At 45.7% G+C, this 21,487-nt stretch overlaps 1 protein-coding gene across 2 annotated transcripts in view; it reads right to left on the bottom strand.

The window, feature by feature from the left end:
• APMAP (adipocyte plasma membrane associated protein) overlaps window positions 1-21,487 on the bottom strand; it is a 484,771-nt gene that overhangs the window by 380,950 nt on the left and 82,334 nt on the right. The window lies entirely within an intron of this gene.

Raw genomic sequence — 21,487 nt, 5'->3', positions numbered from 1 at the left:
AAGTCTTAAAAAGCAACTTGTCACCTCCTTTGGTGCGAGTCCACTATTTAATTCTGATGCACTCCTGGACCTCATCTACAAAAGTGGAAATTAAGGGAAACGTCTACAACATGTGGTAAAAATCAGCATCTGTCCCTGCACATTTGGGACATGTTGGATGTTCCAGGGAAAATATGCTCCATGTGCTTCATTGTCAGGTATGTATGAAGTAAATAATTAAATTGCATGCATTTCAACCTGGGATTCCTGAAGAACAGTTTCACATAACTTATGGATATGGACCCTTGCTCAACGGGTAACTCCAGGACCAAGCACTGGTCCCATTTGTTCTTTAGTGACCCAAACTGCCGAGCTATCACTCTGTTGTAGTAATCCTTTATATAAACTTGTGACCGCCTTCGTCTTGTAGCCATCAGAAGCACCCTCTACGCCAAAGAGGTGTTGGGTACCTCCTGTGTAGTATCCCACTGCTTAATCAGTTATTGTATCATGTCACCGTACAGTAGTAAATATCCTGAGCTTATGGCGTATACCTACATCAGGTTATTGAAAGGTCTTAGTAGTCCATTATCAATTACGTCAACCCACATCTGTATTCCAGCCTCAGTCAAAGGCCATGGGTCGATGTGGACAGCCGAACAACTTGGGCAGAGCTACGCATGCGGAAGCAACGCAAGCGCAACCATGCTTGCCTGAACAACGCTTCTGCCATCCTCATCCAAAAGTTATTTGGCACCTCCATCAATAACAGCGCCCAAGGGTCATCTGCATATAAAGATACAACATAGCATCAGCCTTGGGCATTAAACCACTCCTTCCAATGAGAAAGGGTTGCGATTTTACCCTGCCAGTGCAAACTGTTACTACTGGGTCAGAGTGCAACAGCCAGATCCATCCCAAAAATGGGACCCATTCCCAAGAAGCGTTGCACCACCATTAAGTAGGCAACTCCGTGTATCAAAGACCTTTCCTATGTCAAGATAAGCCACCCACCACTCAGCGTCTTGCCTCTTGGTCCAATTCATCCCTGCATCAGACTGAGAAAGGTATTCCTATCTGGAAGAATTCCATACTGATCTGGATGTATCACAATTTGCACAATTGGTATTTAGCGATTAGCTAGAACTTTACTCAATGCTTTATAGTCCAGATTAAGTAATGACATAAGGCAATAGGTACTGAAGTTTGGGCGATCATTGCCCTGTTTTTGCAGAACCACAAAAATGTCTTGCTTCATGGAGGGTGGTAACTTGTCATTCTTTCTAACTGCTCCATAGACCTGGAGCAAACAAGGTGTCAGTTGCAAGCTATATTCTGTGTAAACTCTATGGTTAGCCTATCCGTGCCAGAGGTTAACGGTAGATATCTTGTTTATGGCTAATATTATTTCTTTTAACAAAACTGGTTTCTCAAGTGCTCGATGTTGTACCACATTAATTGAGGGTAAGGTCAGCTTATCTGGGAGTTCCCTAGGAGAGGTTACCTCCTTCCCTAATAGGGGAGTGTACAGGTGCCTATAACAATCTTTAAATACTTTGTTAATATAGACTTGAGTGCGGACAATCAGACCTCTGGGATTACGTAAAACTCCTTTCGGGATCCTAGTAGTATCAGATTGCAGGAAGCCTGCAAGTATTTTGCCTGCACTGTAACTTTCAACATGCTGCCAACCCACATACTCTCTGTTAATTAACACGCTCAAGTTGCTCAACAGGCCTGTTTTTGTAAGTAATTGCCTAACTTGTGTATCTGCCGGCAACTAAACTTCAAGGTCTCTAATACACTCTTTTAGGGTTTGCAACGCTTGTATCAGCATCTTTTTAATGACACACGCTATCCTTATGCAAAGTCCGTTTTATAAGGCTGAAAGCCTTCCACTCCGTTGTGGCATCCATTGCCAACCCTGTATTTTTCTTGAAATAATTGTTCTACGTTTTCCCTATAGTGGCTCAGAATACAGAGTCCTCTGTGGCCTCCTTGGGAAGTCTCCAAGTAGGTATCTGTGGGTAAGTTTCCCCATAACAGTGTGAGTCTGAGTGGGCTATGATCAGAAAGGGTACGACCCACATACTCCGGATCATTCATGCGCTTTCGTGCCTCATTAATACAATAAATAATATATATTCTGGTATAAAGAGCATGTAACCCAGGGTAGAAAGAGCTCACATGCTTTCAGGTGTATCAACCTACCTGCGTCTTTGACTTAGTTGTTAACTGCCCATTGCCAGAGGTGATGGGAGGCAGTCAATGATGCTCCAATTAAACCAGGAAGTTAGACACGATTTTACAGGTGATATCAGAGGTTACATCCAACACAGACCCGAAATGAAATGTTCTGGCAATAGAAATTAAACCAGATGCATGGTTCTGTCCTTCTCTTTATGTGGAACACAGTTAAAATCAACCCCCTATCAATATACATGCTGTTGGTGGATTACCTATAAGGGATGATGAAACTGTTCAAGAACGAGCCAAAATCTACATGAGAGGAATATATACAGCCATGAGAGACAGCAATTCACCATCCAGCACTCCCTCAACGACCATGTACCTGGCCTCTGGATCAATTCTGGTAGACTGGGAACTCCAAACTCCAGGCACCAGCCAGATAAGCAGCCCTAAGGGAACATGAAGTGGCCCCCATTGTCGTCCCGCAGCTGTGCTGTGTCTAATGGAGACATGCGAAGTATACGTGACAACGCTTAAGGTGGGCACGTTATCTTTTTGTGGGGCTGGCTATGGCTCCCACATTCCATGTTAGGATCTTGTATATTGTTTGGGTAGTCTAACATTCCCTGCCATGTAACTCATGTGAAACTAGCTCAAACCTTCTGCAGTACCTATGTCTGTCATTTTGCCTCTCCCTGCCAGTTCGTGACTGTACTCTGCCTGGAAACTCATTGGTTTAATAACATTAAAACTAGAACTCCCATCCCTCATCACAATCTTGCCTATCCACAAGCAGCAGTTTCTCCTTTTGTTTCCAGCCACGAACAGACTGCTGCAGGAGTTGCAAAACAAAAAACAACAAGCATTTGCAATGCAATAGGTCTCGCATTTGCGCGAGTTTAAGCTATTGGCATTGTAAATTACAATGCCTTTTATTTATGTTTTAAAAACCAACACGTAAATAAAAGGCATTGCCATTTACAATGCCAATAGCTCAAACTCTCACAACTGCAAGACCTATTGCATTGCAAATGCTTGTTGGGGATGGCGGAGTGCTGAGAAATTTGCCACAGGCCACACTCACAATTTCCTTGTAAATATGCCCCATAGTTACAGATTATTTTGTTCTTGTTAGCCAAACCTTTGACCCTCCTGCTACCTATACTGACTCCGCCCAATGGCACTATGGATCAGAGTCCTCATAATTTTTTCATGCACTTCAAGTACTGGATATGGGTAAAGAAAGAGAAACCGTAATTAACTTCTTGAGATCCGACAGGTATTTGCAATAGGAAGAACTACAATTTTACTGCAACCGATGGTACAGAAGGATAGCACTCATGCATAGAAATACAGAAGAGACAGTAAAGAACAGTTAAAACACATTTTTAAAGCTAGTATCATGCCCATGCATTTGGAAAACGTAAAAATGCACTTCCCACTGTTTTCAGTCGACCCTCGCTAAAAACCAGGACATAAGCCATACATTTCCCGAAATCCGCCGGGACAGCTGGTGAAAAGCTGCGACTGTCCCGACAAATCCGGGATGCCTGGTCCCCCTAATTTACGGTGTACCCTGCGGGAAATGAAAAACAACACGTATATTGCCACAGGAGCACAAAAGGAAGCGGGATTGGATATGGGCTAAATTATCAAGTTTACATTATACTCTCATTAAAAGACTGGGTGTTCAAACGAATTTTCTCATTTCACAATTACAGAAATGGAAAAAATCTAGTTTTCAAGACATTTAACATTTGGGTCTCTGTTGTGTTGCTACTTCTTCGAAGTAGATGGACCTCCCCAACAAGATCAGACAGGTCGCTGCTGCTGCTAAGTCGGAATACTAAAGAGCCAGCAAGCCAATCCAGGCGAGGGAAAGTAAGTCTTCCATGTTCACACACGGAACACCAGTTGCAGGAACCCTCGGAATGCCATGAAACTCAGGTCGCAGTGAGGAAAGAGCCCCCAAGGCTCACTGTCGTACATTTTATTTCAGCCACAGCCGAGGTAGGTCATTAAGAAATACTGCTTATCTGCTTCAATAACAAGTGTGGCCCCAGCCTGTAGATGATGAAGCGGAGAGGTTGTGAGGGGGGTGGGGGGCAGGATGTGAGCCCGCAATGGTGCTTGCGCGCTTAGGAGAGCAATCTGCTCATTTTCAAGCACTGCACTCGTGCTTGTGGTGCGCCCCTGCTCGCTCCTGTAAGGGGGATGCCGCCACAAGCACGAGTGTGAGCTTGAAAATGAGCAGAGCGACGGCTAACGGCCCTCCTATGCAGTGCATTCGCACTGCGTAGGCAAGACCTAAAAAGACCTGTCTTCATCTAGCACTCCGAGTTAGGGGAGGAACATGGGAGGCTTGAAGGTTCAACTTGCACAAACTCTATTTTACTTATAAGAATGATTCACATCACTTCTGGGCTGCTATATTACAGTCAGGGAATATATTCTCTTTATTATTGGCTACAGACCATTGGCCCGTACACCTCCAAACCAGGAGGACAATATTTCTGCTGCCATAATTGAAAAGTCTCACTTTGACTTGTCCGGTTGGGGCATCAGGAAAGCGCATTCTATTCTCAATTTTGTGCATTTCTTCCACCAAAAAGAAATTTAATTTCCTACTTTTCAACACCACATTTGGTAACCAGTCTTCAAGGAATACTTCCATCATGTTACCCTTGATTTTCTCAGGCAGGCCTATAATGCATACATTGTTATGCTGCCATCTCCCTTCAGCATCTTCCATCTTTTAACCTGAGGATACACACTTTGTTGTGCAGATCTTTGAACTGAGCCCGACTGTCTTTCACAGAGGGCCTCAATGTAGCCAGGGTAGACTTATTGGTTGTCTCCCTTTCCATGAGCAACCTATGATCTATTTTTAAAAGTTCAATGTATAGTGCTAGGGCATCTATTTTGGGTTCTATGGTACATCTAATATCACCAGTAAAATCATATTGAACTTCCTTGTGCTATTGGAGCATTCGTTCCCTATTAGTGAACATGGATATTTGGCTCAGCACTGATGAAGCTTGGCAGCGACATTAGTCCCATTCAGTTCCCACCTTTGGTGCTCTTTGACTTTACCAAAGTAACAGGAAAATAAATTATCCCAAACACTGCTCCTCGGCATGGACAGCCAAAGTGCTTACCACTTTATCATAGGAGACATGATTCTTGTTGTGTACTCATTTAAAGTCACCAGTCATCCACTTTAACACAATTACGCACAGGGCAGCTTGCACCTTAGGGTTCAGGAGCTTGTCAGGTGGCCAGACACCACTCCAGCCTCAGCACTATTTAGAGCCTAAAGGTATTTACCTACATTGCAGGAACCAAACAAAACTCAAAAACCTCATCCCACAACAGATAAAACAGAGTTCATATGCATACCCCCTGGCATTTAATTCTAAGTTGCTCTTCCTTCTCTCATTTTATTGCTTGGTCGTGGTAGGTATGCCCGCCCACGAGGTCTCAATAAGACAAAAAGCTATGCAGCGCCTGTATGTCCCCAGACCCTACCTCAGCATGCCAGTATGCATAGTACAATCCAACTTTATCGTTGGCTCTGCAGTCCAGGACCCTTAACCACTTTCAAGCCTATGGTCCAATGCAACTTCCAGTCCATGTCCCCCCCAAACCCCCCTCAGTCCTCATGCAGGGGCCGCTCTGCACTTCATTCTCTAATGTGGCCTCACATTGTGGGTCGCTGCAAAGGCGCACTTGCTTTCCACATCCTCAGACTGCTTTGGGCATGCATTCCAGTGCAGCCTAAAGGGCTCCTCTATAGTTCAGCACAGGGGCGCTCCCATCTGTGGAACGTCTTCACCTCACTGGTCACAGCAGAATGTCGCTCATTCAGCCACTTCTCCAAACTCATGGGGCACGCTGAGTGGCATTGTACCTCACACAGGGGTTTACCCCTCATACATTACCCTGGGGGTGAATGTGTCTTCTAATATCCACAAAATAATCAAGAAAAGGCAATCTTGCCGAGATTGCTCGCTAATATAAAACTAGCTCGGCTCCCATCTTGGCCCTGACCATGACAGGGCTTCTATGTGCATTTGAACATAGCTTCTTTCACCTCGTCCTCACGGTTACCTCCCACACACACACCTTCTTTCTTCTCAATGTTAACCTCCAGACCCTACTCCATTGTTATGTATTTCCAAGGCCATTGCAATTCTGTTGATAGGGCCTTTTGCCCATACTTATGGATTGAATGCCCTTGCCACATAATCAACAGACACCTGCGTAAATTGGACATTTAAAAAATAAAGATTTTTCCAGCTCAAACAGATTACAAGTTACTGAAAATAAATCTCTGCGCATGGTACCCTCAAGTGTCATGGCCACCATTCAATTGTTTATTGCTGTATTCGGGGTTTAAAGTGGCACTGATGCAGTGAATCTTTTAGCCATCCTGTACGCGTATTAAAATGCAAAACAGACAAATAATAACGCCACAGAACGTGCCACATTGAGCTGCTTTTATTGTTCCACTACTGATTAAATCCGGTGGCCCTAGAAAAAACTCAAGCTCAAGACACTGCAGAATTATTACTCGGGTTAGATCGGGAAACGGCCACTACAACGCAGCCGTTTCCACGATTAACCATAACAACGCATGCATTACAACGCATGCGTGGTTACAAGGAAAAGCCTTTACCACGCATACCTTTACTACGAGATGCGTAGTAAAGGCATGTGTGCAAAAGGTTACAAAAAAAGGGGGGCTTAGGGGGTCTCCACCCCCCCAAAAAGCAACGTGGGTTAAATAAAGGGCCCCCCCAAAAAAATCACGTGATTCCGTAAGATGAAGAAACTGAAGAGAAAAAATGTGGAGGCAATCTGCGTCGTTAGGGGTAATAGAAAGACACTTCCGTTTCCTCTTAATGACGTGAAACGTCACCTCGGAAGTGCTTGGAGTGGAGAGGTAAGGAGGAATGAGGGGGTGTTTTCGCAACGGAAATATATAAGGGTTAATTAATAGTGATAGAAAATATCCTTTAACATAAAAATGCCATTAACATCCATAGTTTCACAACGAAAATCGTTGTAAAAGTGTGCGTGTTAAAGGAATTTTCGAGGTAAAGAATATGCGTATGGAAGGAATTCGCGTTGCAACGTATGCTTGGTAAAGGCTTGCGTTGCAACGGAATTCGTTGCAACATCATACAACCATTCATGAATTTCATGGAGCCAGTAATTCTACACACAAAATGGCGGAGAGCTGCTACAAAGCATATGATGCAAATAATGCTCAAAGTGACGTCACCGAATTGCTCTACCCCCCACTTCATGACCGTTATTTCCCCAGCTGCATGTTTTCTCCATTATCCTTTGCAAGTGAAGACCTGAGAAGAGCATCCGATTTAATTTCCTCTGCAGGACCAAATTGCTCATATTTTTCTAAACTTGCTATGAAGTTATTCTCCACCCTTTAATTTCCTCTGCAGGACCAAATTGCTCAAATTTTTCTAAACTTGCTATGAAGTTATTCTCCACCCTCTCAGCCATCAGGAAAACATGCTTCCCTCCACACCAGTACTACATTTAAATGCGCAACAGCGTTTGAGTGAGGACCTATCTAGTGCCTCTGAAGAAAATGTACACCCGTCAAAATGACGAAAAATAAGTTATGTGGGCGAGGTGGGGTGCAGAGTCTGGGTTAAAAACAATGCCAAGGTTTAGGACTCGCCTTTCAAGGAAGGAAAAAAAGAATAGCAGTAATGCAAAACGGGGAGAAAGTCGAAGCCTACATGGGGATGGATTTCCTCATCTAATAAAAAGCTGCGAGACAAAAGAAAGGGTGCGGTTGAGCTGTTGCAACTGCAAACTGAAAGCTTGGTGAAGTTTCATAACCTCGTAATTATGAAAATAGACCATGCAATGCAGGCATGAGAGTGAAAGTGCATGGACGTTTTACAAGAGATTCACAACTATAATGTTCTTTTAGAGGAATGGAGACAACATATCGAGTGTGTTCATTAGGTCCTATACGGAATATTCAAGTAATCTTAAAACAAGAAGCCCAGGCCAATAACTGATGTGATACACTACTATGCGAAAATGCTGGACATACATATTTCTTGAAAGTTTGTTCTCCTCTACATATTATTCACCTGGAAGTTTTTTGACCACTGCATTGGATTTTCACGTAACTAGACTGTCCTTATACTTCTTGTGTGTGGTTTAGATTTTTCAAAGTGCAAGCACCTCTATTCAGATTGTACAAAGAAATACTTCTCAGGTTCCTAAATTTGACATGCAAACATCAAAACAGGAGATTCTTATATTTGCCAAAAAAATAATGTTATCAAGTCATTGCTGCTAGATGAATAACCGCCCAAAAACGATTTAAACAGAAACAGGGCTTCTTGGTGTGCATTCAGTTTTCTCTCTAGCTTCCATCTCTGAATCATGAAATGTGACAGCCAAGGAGAATAACACATTTCCTAGTTATCTATCGTAACAGAAAGTTTAAATTCTATTAAGGACTTGGAAGCAAGGATTATGCTTTATCTTTCTCTTCTTTATTGAATAGCAGTCATGTTTTATTCTGTAAACAAACTACATTTCCCATGGAACACTGAGAATTGTAAAAACAAATGATGTCCAACAGTCCCACAATGCAGTAGGTGTCCAATCAGAGGCTAGTATTTCCAACGTAGTCCTTCGCCTCTTGTCGCGCAAGTCATGCCACAGCTGTTTCTCATAATCCGATTTCCTATTCTCAGTTCCGAAGAATGAAAAGACGATATCAGACGCCTAAACCTCTACTAGATTTAGAAGACTATCAATCTGTCAATTATTATCTGCAGATCTAACAAAACACATTGTATGCATTAGACCCGATCCTTGGGTTAGTACCACTGTCTACTTTATATCAGAGGATCAAAGTCCTTATTACTAGTCACAAGGAGGGCTTTCAGGATGCATAATCCTTGGGTGGGATAATTCTCAACTCCGAGTCCTTATTGTGAGAAAGTGGCTCTATATGTACTGCACCAAAGTAAGGTACAGTGTGTATAGAGTCCACAATCCCCAGAGGTATAACAGAGGTTAAAGACAGTTCTGACCTTACTCTCTAAAGTGGTAGCTTGGTCGAGCAGTAAGGCAGTACCAGAGGACAGTGTAAAGCATTTGTCAGTCAGGAAAAGGTTTCACATACTCAAGAACTGAACTCGAAGTCAATTGTTTTTATATCCAAAGATATAGTGGTTTTATTTTTAGAACCGACAGGTATCAAAATATACTTTTCTCGATAAGAGTACTCATGTAATTAGTTTGCAATGAGGCAATAAACTTTGTAAACACAATAGGTACAATGGTTGCAGTAGGCAAAACAATTTTAAACACAATTTAACATTGAGCTCAATAGGTTCTTCTACATAAATGCAGCTGATTACTTGATAGATTACTTTTGTAACTTCAGGACTGGATCCTAGATTCAGTCCTGGGGTCTAAGCTGAAAACAGTTCAGTAAAAACGTTTTAGTTCTTGCAATGATTTTTAAAGAATATAAAGGTATTTTAAAAGTTGACACTTTGAAACTTTTCAGTGAAAAACTAGTAATGTTATCCAATGGAAGGAAATTCAAAGCACAGGTAAAGTAGGTTCTCGTTACTTTTGTAATCCAGTACTGGACTCCTAGGTTCAGCACTGGGGTCTCTACCTAAGACAGGTAAGTAATTACGTTTTAGTAGTTGGTACGATTTTTAAGGAATATTTGTTATTTTCAAAAATAGAAGAAATTTCACAGAAAAACAGTCAATGGTTTAATATGGAAGAAATTTAGATAACTAGCAAACACGGTTGTGAATACTTTTGCGGTTCAGTACTGGCCTACAAGGTACAGTACTGGCTTCTCTCCTGATCACAGGTGAGTTATTCGGCTGATTTTAGATGAATATTTTAAAGATTCAAAACTTCACACTTCGAAATGTTTTCGAGTCAAACCAGTCAATGTTATCCTATGGCAGGAAAGTGAGTCATCTGTTTTTAGGTGAGTACTCGACTGGTGAAGTTAAGGTTCTGGGCATAGACTCAGGGGTCCCCCAGGGTCAGGTAGGTACAGTTGGTACACCCCCAGCGGCACAGGGGCAGCCGGGTGCAGAGGTAGTTAGGCCCAATGTTATCCAATGAGAGGAAGGGGGCCTTCGGTTGCTGGATGCTGGCTAGCAGGCCACGCGGCTGTGGGAGCTGAGCTCCTGGTCACTTGCTCAGGGCAGATGGGGAAGTAGAATAGGGTACACGTTGCACTGCCAGGGGCACTCGGGCGGCTGGGTGCAGGGTGCTTTTGAGCCGTCGGGCGCTCAATGTTATTCAATGGAGATCTTGAAAAGGGAACAAAGGCTGCAGGCTCAGGGACGGAGGATCTTCTGGAGCGACCAACACTTCGAGGGGTACGTTGGGATCTTGGAGGATAGGTAGGCACCCAAGTGTTGGGCACACAGGGATGTGGGGCGCCGGGGTGTCTTTTGAGGTTGGGAAATCTTACCCCCTGCTGGTTGCGGTCGGAGGGGTCCTTTGTCCTGAGGCTGCAGGCGTCGTCGAGGAGGGTCCTTGGGCACTGGATTTCAGGTCAGAATCGCTGGGGGACGTCCTCAGGGTCTTGATTCACAGGCTTGGCGGGTGCAGAGTGTGCAGGGTTTGCGGTTCGGGGCTGATGCCAGGGCTTGTTACTTGCTTTGAGCAGTACCACTGCTCATGAGAGACCCAGGTAGTCAGAGTCACAAGGCAGTCAGGTCCTCCGGGGTTTTTGAGGTTGCTGACCACTGGAGACGCCAGGGTTTAACAGGAGCAGTTTCGAGGGTCGACAGGCCGATAGGGCTGGGGTCAAATCAGTTGGGGTCTTCCTCTTTTTAGCAGCTGCACAGCAGGTCTTCATGTTCCTTGATCTTCTTTCTTTTTTCGTAATCTGGATCTCAGGAAAAGGGTTCAGGGTGCCCCTAAACACTGAATTTAGGGGCGTTACAGGTAGGGCAAGGGCAGGGACCAATGGGTCCCTGTCCTGGGGTGGGTACACCCCCTAGCCTGCTCCTCTCCTGTGAGAGGGGGGCAGGAGCCTGGCTGTGATTGGGCAGGGCTCCCCAACTTCAAGATGGCGAAGCCCAGGGTCGTGCTTCACCTCGCCTCTCCCACCTGAGGGGTGAGGTTGGCACAGGCTGGCACTCCCCCCTTTCTGACGTAGGATTTCCCGCCAGTCTTCCCGCCAGAGTGGGGGTCAGAACTGGTGGGGGCCAGTTGCTGAGTACAGCAAGTGGTCTGGAGAAGCTCACAAAGGCGGAATGCCTTTGAAGCTTCCCCTGTCCATCCTGGGGGAGGAGGCTTGGCACCTCGTCCCAGGATGTGCATTGTTGCAGGCCCAGGAGAGTGGGAGCTCTCCACCCAAGGGCCAGCACCATGTCTGCTGTGTGGCAGCCTCTCAGACAAGACGTGGATTGTAGATTTAGGTATCAGGGGGCATCTCTATGTGCATTTTACATTAAATCCCACACTGGCATCAGTGTGGGTTTAAGGGGCTGAGAAGTTTGATATCATACTTGTCAGCCTTCAGTGTAGCCATTATGGTGCTGTGGAGTTTGTAATGACAACCTCCGAGCACCATATACTCTTAATGGCATCCCTGCACTTACAGTGTGCAGGAATGGCCCTGGGTACTGTAGGGACACAGGGCTCATGCACCTGTGCCCACACCACTGGCATAGGGCACCCAGCTAGAGGGGTGGCTGATGTATGCCAGGGCAATGGGTTTGTGCGCATGGCACACAAGGATGTGTGCCATGTCGACTCTTTGTTTCGTTCTGCACCAGGACACTCAGTCTGCAAAGGCAGTGTGTGTGTGTGTGTCAGGGTACAGGGCCCGTAAGGGTGCCACAATAAGTGCTGCAGCCCTTAGGGGTCTTTTCTGGTCACAATGCCCTAGGTACCTAGGTTACCATTTACTAGGGGCTGACATGTGGCCAGAGATGCCAATTGGGTTTAGGCTTTAGTACAGTTTTTAGGGAAGGAACACAGGCCTTGGGTACCTGATTGGCAGGGACCCAGGGAACACCAAGGAAAAGTGCATCAGGTGTCAGGCAAAAAGTGGGGGGGTACTGCAACAGAAACTCACTTACTCACACTTATTAGAATTGAAACTTTTTGTTAAATAGCTAGGACATTTTTCATTCTAGATCAGGACCAGAGGCGAGGGTTATGCCAGTTTAAAGCTTACTTACCACTGCCTGAGCCATAGCCAACTCTGGCTTGAAATACAACCTTTTGAAGGTCGAATCTGAGGACCAATCAACCATGTTAATTATGCCTTCCAAGCGGGTGCCTAGAGGAAAGGCTTTAAATGTCATTGCCCCACGAGTAGAGTGTGCCCCAAGGATCTTAAGGTATATCCCCGCTAACTGCATCACCCAACAGGCTATGGTCTGAGAGGACAGTACCTTATGAGTTTTTCTGAGGACGATTAAAAGCGGTCCCTCGCCCGGGGTCCGGAATTTCTTAGACATCAGTTAAAAGGCCTTGAGACAATGCACTACGCACAACTTGAGACAATCCAGGAAAGCAGGGTATTCAATGTGTAGGAGAGTAGGATCTGCTTACTATGGTTATCCCCACTTTTTGCTGTGTTTCACTGATTTATCGAATTTAGTCTGACTGGGGCCCTTCAAACCAGGACCCCACCCTAGCTGCTTCCTCTCTAAACTGATTGCATGTACATTAGGTACACTCCAGATTGGTTACTGGGTTACTCTTGTGAGTCCCTAGTATATGGGACCTTGGGTACAAAGGGCATAGGTACCCCAGAGGCCTACCAGGGGCTGAAGCATGTATTGTGCCACCCCTGGGAAGCCTTCCAAAATGGCACCACAGTTCTGCTACTGCAGCCTGGGTAAGGTGGTACTTGTACCCCTTACTTAGATATAGTATACCTATATCTACCTACCTATACAGACACATATAAACCTATAAGTCACTCCCTATGGCAGGCCTTGACAATCCTGAAGGCAGAGTGCTTGGTTTTGTGTGAGAGGGTGCCCAAGCATGAGCTGAGCCCCTCTGCAGCTTTCAGAATCCCTTCCTTATAGCTGTTCTGTGATACAGCCATACCATATACTCTTAAGTGCATTATTACAGGACACGGACTTCCAAACATCTCTGAGGCAGACACGAGATCTCAGCAGAGCTGAGACCTGTAGCCATCAAGAGAGACGTGGGACCGGAACTCCTTGACACCCTGCACATTTACTATTGCATCTACTTCCCGAGCTTTCCTGAAGTTGTGCATTGGGCTACTTGTAGTCCAAGCCCTGAGCACCTTTTGCACCGAAGATTGTGGGCCTACACTCCACGAGTGTTCCATGGACCCGCTTCTAGCATTTCTGCTCGAGGCCCCTTCGCAACCCCTGGTCTGTTGACTGGTGGGTCCCCACGAAGGTCACTTGTTTCTTGAGCTTCCCTGGTAGCTCCAGACATGCCCTGACTCCCCTCCAAAGTGTGAGTCCCTCAGACCTTGCTGGTCTGCTCCGAAGCCAATTGTTGGGTCCACTCTGGATACCGACGCTGCAACACTCGACATCCGACGTGGGACAGCTCGAATCCAGATCCTGGTTGTCGTCGACGCCTCCTGGTCCTCGTGGCTGATGAAGATTTAAGCTTCACCTCCTGCACCTGAAATCACCCGACATCGGTGGGCATCTTCTTACTGCCTCCCTGGTCACTGGCAAGTGACCCAAACTCTGTCCCCTCTGCTTTCAGGTTCTTCAGATCTTCGATCCACCCTTGGATCCATCCGGACACTTTTCATCTGGTCGCCTGCAGCACTTCTTTGCAGCTCTCCATAGGAAACGACAATGAAACCCGACACGAAAAGACACCTATGCGCCTGGTTTACCTGGGTGAGGTAACACGAGTACTTCGGTGCTCCTGTGGGTCTTGACTTTAGAACTGTCCAGTACTGAAGGGGTTTGTTCCTAGTCAACTCCTAAGTGTCCATATCCTTTAAAAATCTAATTGCAACTTTCTCCAGAGAAATCAATGGTGATTTGCGGCTGTGTTTAGACACTGCACACGTCCCCCGTGCATCTCCTGTGTCCCTACCTTGGGTGGTTCCTGGTTACCCCAGCGGTACTACAGGCCCTAGGCCTTGTCTCTATGTTCACAGCGGTACTTATACCAATTTTAGTTTATGGTTTGTGAGGTCCCCTAGGGCAAAACGTATACTGTGCTAATTTACTGTGTGCTACTTAAGTTTAACTTGTGTACTGTTGCCTCTAGCCTCATAAAGAGACTAGAGGGATGTCTTTAGAATAAATACATGTATATTTTATATATACCTTGTGTGGTTCTCCTTTCATTTGTTAATTCACAAGATTATAGACTGGTAAAACAAGCTGCTTTACATTCCTTCAAGACTTAGCCTGAAGGCTGCTCTCCACAGCTACCACTAGGATAGCTTTCTATAAAGGTTGTCTTTAAACCTACCATCAATAAGGGTTGTTTGGAGTGGTGCAAGGTGCACACTAGAATAGTGGACAGCATATGCCAGGCCAACTTCTCACACAATGACCCCAGTGTTAGACTTTGTAGGTATGCCGGTCCTTTCCTCAGCAGGTCAGTCAAAATTTAAAAGCTTGCAATATCTCTGCACCTACGGGATTGCAATCCCGCTACAGACACCAACAATGCCATCTGTTTCCAGCTAATATATATCCCTTGATGGTGCCCTCAGACATTTCTTGGATAAGAGGCCCTCAGGGTGTGCCGAAAAACCTGGGATCGACCATCATCCCCATATAGTCCTCCACGCCACAAGGAAAAGTGATCCTGCTAGGATCTTCTGATGTGGATTGAAGAGGAGTGTCGGAAACAGGGGAAGAGGTATTGGAAAATCCTAAGAAAGTTCCAGAAGAACCAGAAACCAAGCTTGAGCTTTCCAGACCGGGGTGATCAGTACCACTTCGGCCCGTTGGTGTTTGATCTGAGTCAAGGCTCTGGTGGTCATTGTGAACAGGGGCAAGGCCTAGCCATCTCTAGTTGCCAGTTCTGTTGAAAGGCATCTATGGCAGTTGCCAGGGGATCCAGCCTCCAACTGAAAAATCTGGGAAGTTGGTGGTCCAACGCGGAAGCAAAAAGGGCCCAATGCTCTTGGAGATTGGCAAAAATCTCCAGGTGGAGTTTCTAAAGACTGGAGTTCTGGAAGTGCCAGAACTGGCAGTCGGCCACATTGCTCTCCTGTCCTGGAAGGTACTTGGCCGTGATCGCTTTCTGAAGGTCAAGGCAGAACTGCCAAAAGCTGGTTGCTAGGTCTGACAGGACTTTGGATTGAGTGCCCCCTAGGTGATTTATGTATCTGACGGCAGAGACGTTGTCCATCTGTAAGAGGATACAGGACTGGATTTTGTATCGCAATCAACACCGGACTGTGAAAGATCCTGCCAGGAGTTCCCAGCAATTGGTATGTAATTAGTGAGGGGACCACAACCCTCCTGTGAAAAAATCTCCACAATGAACGCCCCAGCCGGATGTGCTGGCATCGGACTCTATAACGAGATCAAGAGCAGAGCCAAAAATTACCCTGCCACTCCACGCTTCAATGTGTGAAAGCCACCAACGGATTTCCTTACAGGCCATCTCTGAAAGAACTACCGACTGGGAGCACGAGAGTCCGCTATGCAGCTGTGTTGCCTTGAGGCATTGAAGTGGGCAGTAGTGTAATAGACCCAGAAAAACCGCCTGGATGGAGGAAAATAGCCAGCCCACCAGGTGTGTAATCTGTCTCAAGGACACACTGTGTCTGGTCAATGTGTGCCGCTATTCATGCCTGATTTCTATCACCTTCCTCAAGGGAAGACTTAATGTAACCTCTGTGGAATCGATAACGAAGCCCAAGTAAACCGCCTTTTGAGCCAGAATCAGGAAGGACTGCTTTCCATTTATACTGGAGCAGAGGCTTTCCAGCAAGGAGACTGCCCCTAGTAACTGGGACGACAGGTGGTGGAAATCCTGTCTCACAAGGAGCATTTTGTTGAGATACACAATTAGAGATGTCCCCTAGGAGCTGAGGTGGTCCACAACCGGACTGAGGACCTTTGAGAAGCACCACGGGACGGAGAGAAGCCAAAAGGAAGAGTTGTGAACTGGAACACTTGTTGCCATACGAATTGGAGGAATCGCCTGTGCGGGGGAAATGTAGGGATAGCTGTTAATCAGGCATCCTTAAGGTCCCGACGGACCAGCCAATCCCCGGGGTGTAACACATCAGGAAGGTGGTGGATACCCCCCATTTTGAAGTGGCAATAGACTAGCTACTCATTGAATTTGAGTTAAAATCATAACCGGTCTTTGACCCTCATCTATTTTGTTGACTGGAAAAAAGTTGCTTATTAAGGGTTGTGGGTGAGGTGTAGTTAGGAAGATATACCCCTTTTTCAAGCAGTGAGGAAATCTCAGCATCCAGCAACTCTGACTCGTGCACGAAAACTGCAAAGGCCTAGGTCGTGTACCCTGATAGGGGAACCCCAAAATTCTATGTGAAGCCTGTGAACTGTTTGCAAGACTCATGCATCGTGTTCTCCCAACGGTAATAAAACATGCACAGTAGTACAGCAATAAGATAAAATGGCACATAAAGATGGGAAAATACTTATCTGGTTTGCGAGCAGCGGAGAAAGAGGAGTTGGTGACCGAGGCAAAGGACTAGGTTGGGGAATACTGGCCTGTGATTGGATACCTACAGCATTGTGGGACATCATTTGTTTTTACTATTCCCAGTGTTCCATGGGAAATGTAGTTTGTTTACAGAATAAAAAAATGGTTGCTATTCAATAAAATAGAGAAATATAAAGAATAATCCTCACCTCCAGTCCTGACATAGAACATCATTCTAGAAAGCGTATGGACAGAAAATAGATAAAAAATTTGGAGTTACAGTGATTGCCTGTAAGAAAGTGACCTTTTTGACATGGTCACCCCCCACTTTTTGCCTGGTATTTGATGTGATTTTGACTGGAAGTGCACTGTGTTTCAGCGATCCAGGTCCTAAAATGCCAGATCCTTTTCCCAAAACTGTGCAATTGTTGACCCAATTGGCAATACTTTCAGTACCCTCTGAAAGTCCCTAGTCCATGATACCACTAGTGCTTAGGGCCTGGGGTACTAAAGAGGGTCCTAAAGGGCTGCAGCATGAATTGCCCCACCCTAAGGGTGCCTCGCCGAGCACATGCAAACCGCTGCTGAAGGCTGTGTGTCTTCGTGCAGACCAACGTGAAAACACGACATGGCACACATCCGGTGTGAAAACAATGAGTGAGTAGTGAGGTGCACTCGCTAGATTATCTAATGTTTTAAATTGTTTGTTACACATAGAAAATGTATCTGTGTGGGGTGCTACATTACGTACTTATGTTGGCTAACACAGTGAATATTAGAGAATATGATGCAGACAGAGGTCTGCAAGTAATGAGCATTTTTCCCTGGAAAACATCTATTTTCCACAATATATAAACAAAGTCAGTGAATTTTCATCAGTTATATGTTTTTTATGAAAAGGTTTCAAAGTTCAATATTCATTATACGCTTGTATCATCAAACATAAACATTAACAGTGGTTTTCAACCTTAAATCATACACAGGCGCCAGGCTCCTGAAGCGGACATATTTAAGAGGGGCAAGTAGTATTGCTCGAATGGTCCTCACTCCCAGTGCATGACCAATATGCGCTTGGGATTGCTTGCATAAATGTGTTTGTGCTTTATAATTAATACTTAATTGATCGCTTTTATAACTGTCACCTAAGACATTTTCGCCGCATTTTAAATAGATCGAAATTTCACTTGCTAAAGCACTTTTGGCTTCTTACCTCGCCTAGCACAATTTAATCGCCGTGTGCCCTGGTCCACCACGGGTGTTTCCCGATTGTGTGGAGGGCGCGGAGGCGAACAGCTGCTCCCCGAGCCGATTGGTGAATCCTGGTCAGGTGGGACGCCAGGCTCCTGAAGCGGACATATTTAAGAGGGGCAAGTAGTATTGCTCGAATGGTCCTCACTCCCAGTGCATGACCAATATGCGCTTGGGATTGCTTGCATAAATGTGTTTGTGCTTTATAATTAATACTTGATTGATCGCTTTTAAAACTGTCACTTAAAAGACATTTTCGCCGCATTTTAAATAGATCGAAACTTCACTTGCTAAAGCACTTTTGGCTTCTTACCTCGCCTAGCACAATTTAATCGCCGTGTGCCCTGGTCCACCACGGGTGTTTCCAGATTGTGTGGAGGGCGCGGAGGCGAACAGCTGCTCCCCGAGCCGATTGGTGAATCCTGGTCAGGTGGGACGCCAGGCTCCTGAAGCGGACATATTTAAGAGGGGCAAGTAGTATTGCTCGAATGGTCCTCACTCCCAGTGCATGACCAATATGCGCTTGGGATTGCTTGCATAAATGTGTTTGTGCTTTATAATTAATACTTGATTGATCGCTTTTAAAACTGTCACTTAAAAGACATTTTCGCCGCATTTTAAATAGATCGAAACTTCACTTGCTAAAGCACTTTTGGCTTCTTACCTCGCCTAGCACAATTTAATCGCCGTGTGCCCTGGTCCACCACGGGTGTTTCCCGATTGTGTGGAGGGCGCGGAGGCGAACAGCTGCTCCCCGAACCGATTGGTGAATCCTGGTCAGGTGGGACGCCAGGCTCCTGAAGCGGACATATTTAAGAGGGGCAAATCTTTTCGCGTCCAGCGAACGCACCCAGGGAATGTGCACCGAAGTTGCGCCTAAGTTAAGCCCGTCTGCGCCCGTCCGCGATGAGGACGCGCTAGGGGCCAGACGGGCTGGACCTCGCTTCCCCCTCCATGGTAATTGTGAGTTGTACTCTTATTCTACTCTTCTGGCTCTTAGACCTGTGCCAAGTACGTGCTATTTTAGCTTATCCCCAGATGACTTGCTTACTATTCACTGTTGTAAGAGGACTCTACGTTCTAGGCGCCTTCGCTATCCTCGTCATAAAAATCCTGCCAAAATCGGATATCAGCCACCCGCTCTTTCCTCTCTAAATGAGGCAGGCCTGCTGTTAAATGCGAGATCTCTGGTGCAAAATAATGTTGCTTTTAACGACTTTGTTTCCCAAAACAAACCACCCTGGGTTTTTATCACCGAAACCTGGGGCTCTGAAACCACTGGCCCAGATCTCGTGGACGCAGTTCCTGAGGGCTATTCCCTATCCAGACTTGATAGGACATGGTGTAGGGGTGGTGGGCTGGGAATCCTGTTTCGAGACATCTTTACTTGTTGTACCAAGCCTCTCTCTCTACCATCAGACACCTTTGAGGCAATGTATTTCTCCATTACCTTTCTCCCTTCTGAATCCTTCTCTGGAATTCTTTGTTATAGACCCCCAGGCCCTAAAACGACTTTTTCCTACAAAATTCTTAAATTCATTGAGCCCTATGTTGACAGGCCCCATTTTACCATTCTGGGTGATTTCAACTTCCATCTAGAGGCCACAGATTCGAAGGACACGTTAGGTCTTATAGATGGTCTAGCTGCATGTGGACTGCACCAATTGGTCAATGGCCCTACACATCTGGCCTCTCATACGCTTGACGGCATTTTTTCTAATGATGCCAGACTTAGGACTGACACCCCTATTCCCCTCTCTTGGTCCGACCATCTGGCAGTTCCCTTTTTTCTTAAAGCTAACTCCAACCCAGGCAATAAACCAAAGACTGATGTTTGGTCCACCAGAAGGAACTATAAATGATAATACTCTTTCACCTTTTATGAACAATCTTAGGTGTCCTTCTCTGGAGGATCCAAATAGGGCTGCCTCTGATCTTTCTAATGCCCTAACTATTGCTATGGACTCCCTTGCCCCGGCCAAAAAACATTACTCAGCCCGAAAGAGCCCCTCTCAACCTTGGTTTTCTGACCGCTTAAAAACCATGCGTCATAAATGCCGGCAACAAGAAAGGTCCTGGTTTGCTCATCCTGCTCTACAGGGGAAAGCCCTGCATAAATCCCTTCTTAGAGATTATAAGAAAGCGATAATGGAAGAAAAAAGGCACTATTTCACTAACCTGACTACATCCCTAAAATCCCCTAGAGACCTTTTTAATATTATCGACTCTCTCTCGGCACCCAAACCGGCTGACCCTACCATCGAAACTCAGGAACTCTGTAACAGCTTAGCGAGTTTTTTCCACGATAAGATTGCAGATATCTATAGTGTGCTCGAAATTAGAAACCAAGAGCTTAATGCTAAGGCACCAGAATCCTCCCTCTCCATCCCTGATATAAACGAAAAGACTGATGTTTTGCTGAAACCTTCACTTACATGTTTTCCCTCTTTATCTATAGAAGATCTCAATCTTCTACTTGATACCACAAAGTCCTGCTCGCCTCTTGACCCCTGCCCGCTAAAAATTTTAAAAACTTGCAGAGGGTCGGTGCTTCCCCCGCTACTGGAAGTTATGAATTTGGCGATCCAAGAGGGTATCTTTCCCTCTTCCTGGAAAACCGCTATTGTTAGGCCTCTGCTTAAAAAACCCTCCTTAGACCCAGGGATCTTGAAGAATTACCGCCCTATTTCCTTACTCCCGGCCCCAGCCAAGATTCTGGAATCTCACATAAATCAACATCTGTCCACTTATATTGAAAATTCCAACATGCTTGATAGCTCCCAGCACGGTTTTCGATCAGTTCACAGCACTGAGTCTGCCCTCACTGTTGTGACAAACAAAATTCGATCTGAGGTTGACAAGGGACATCCTTCGCTGCTTGTGTTGTTAGATCTCACAGCAGCTTTTGACACCCTGTCCCCGTCAATACTTATCTCCAGGCTCAAGGATATCGGACTAGGAGGCTCTGCCCTCAGCTTGCTCTCCTCCTTTCTCCATCACAGGGAGCAGGGAGTAAAAATGGGCAACTTCCTCTCCGATCCTCAAAAGGTGCAATGTGGGGTTCCCCAGGGCTCTTCATTGAGCCCCCTACTGTTTAACATCTATGTTACCCCACTTGCACAGGTGGTAAGATCCTTTGGCCTGGACGTGCTGTCATATGCTGATGACACACAGATCTTGGTATCCATCACCCAGCCAGTCTGTGAGATCGCCTCCAAGTTTAGAGCTTGTATGGAGGCAGTCTCCAATTGGATGACAGGTAATTTCTTAAAATTGAACGGTGAAAAAACCGAAGTTATGGTCTTCGGAGGGAGCCAAGATCTCTGGTCAAAGGACTGGTGGCCTCCATCCCTGGGAGATTGCCCGACTCCCACCCCTATTGCTAAGAACCTTGGAGTACAAATTGATCCCG

Source organism: Lissotriton vulgaris, chromosome 6 (assembly GCF_964263255.1).
Source record: "Lissotriton vulgaris chromosome 6, aLisVul1.2, whole genome shotgun sequence".
NCBI classification, from domain to species: domain Eukaryota; kingdom Metazoa; phylum Chordata; class Amphibia; order Caudata; family Salamandridae; genus Lissotriton; species Lissotriton vulgaris.
This window is presented reverse-complemented; position numbering and strand designations above follow the sequence as displayed.